Source organism: Tupaia chinensis, unplaced genomic scaffold (genome assembly GCF_000334495.1).
Source record: "Tupaia chinensis unplaced genomic scaffold, TupChi_1.0 Scaffold000612_1, whole genome shotgun sequence".
NCBI classification, from domain to species: Eukaryota; Metazoa; Chordata; class Mammalia; order Scandentia; family Tupaiidae; genus Tupaia; species Tupaia belangeri.
In genome coordinates, this window is record NW_006160131.1 from 771,911 (window position 1) to 772,894 (window position 984).

A 984-nucleotide genomic window follows, 5' to 3' on the forward strand; every position below is an offset into this window, starting at 1 on the left:
CACTGTTTACCTTTCTTCACCAATAACCGGGCGGGCGCTCCCCGCGCCGTCTTCCCATTAGCTGGCCTCTTCATCACCCCCCGCCCTCCGACCCAGGGATTCGCTCAAAGGAGCACTGAGGCGGGACCAATTACGTCACGTCTTCCTGGTTGGCCTGAGGGCGGGGTTCGGCCCCTAGGTTCGAATTTCTAGGCCTTCGTAGGATTTCGAACTGCCAATTAGGGCCGAGCCCTCCGCCAGGACAACGGAGGTTGGTCCTGTAGGTCACGCCCAGAAAGACGGGCCTGTGATTGGATGAAAGAAGCGTCGGTCATTCTCAGCAACGCATTCGGATTGGACCACAGGCTGGGGGTGTGAGCCGGGCACCTTTGGCGTGAGGATGGCTCTGCTAAGGTTTTGTTGCGGCGTCTCTAGGCATCCCTGGGCCTCTTTCGCGCCAGCGGCGAGCGTGTGTGGCCCTTGTGTCCAGCTGTGTTCCCTTGGGCTGGCCCATCCTGGAGGGCGCACATCGGAAGCGGGGAGAAACCTATTTGGCGCTGGCGGCCGCTCCAGCTGCTTTTCGGCCGGGCGCCCGCACCCCGCCCCCGCAGCCGGATGTTGTGATTTCTCTCCACCCTTTGGGCCTCGCCCGCCCTCGGTCTCTGCTGCCTTATAAGGCAGCGCTACCACCCCTAGACTTCGGGATAAGCTCACACCCATTGTACAGGTGCGGAGATGAGACAGAGCGACTGGCTCCAGGCCGAAATTTTACAGCTAATCAACGCCTAGCTTAACACCCCACTTCCTCCACCCCCACTTCACATAGCTGGAAACGGAGACCTGCCCAAACTAAGCGAGTAAGGCAGAGCCTGATTCCGCTAGGCTTCTCTGATCCCAATTCATTCATTCATCCCAAAGTACAGAACATCTGCTGTATGCCAGGCACAGACTCAGGGGCTGGGGACGACACTGTCCAGGACAATGGCCACTAGCCACGAGTGGCTA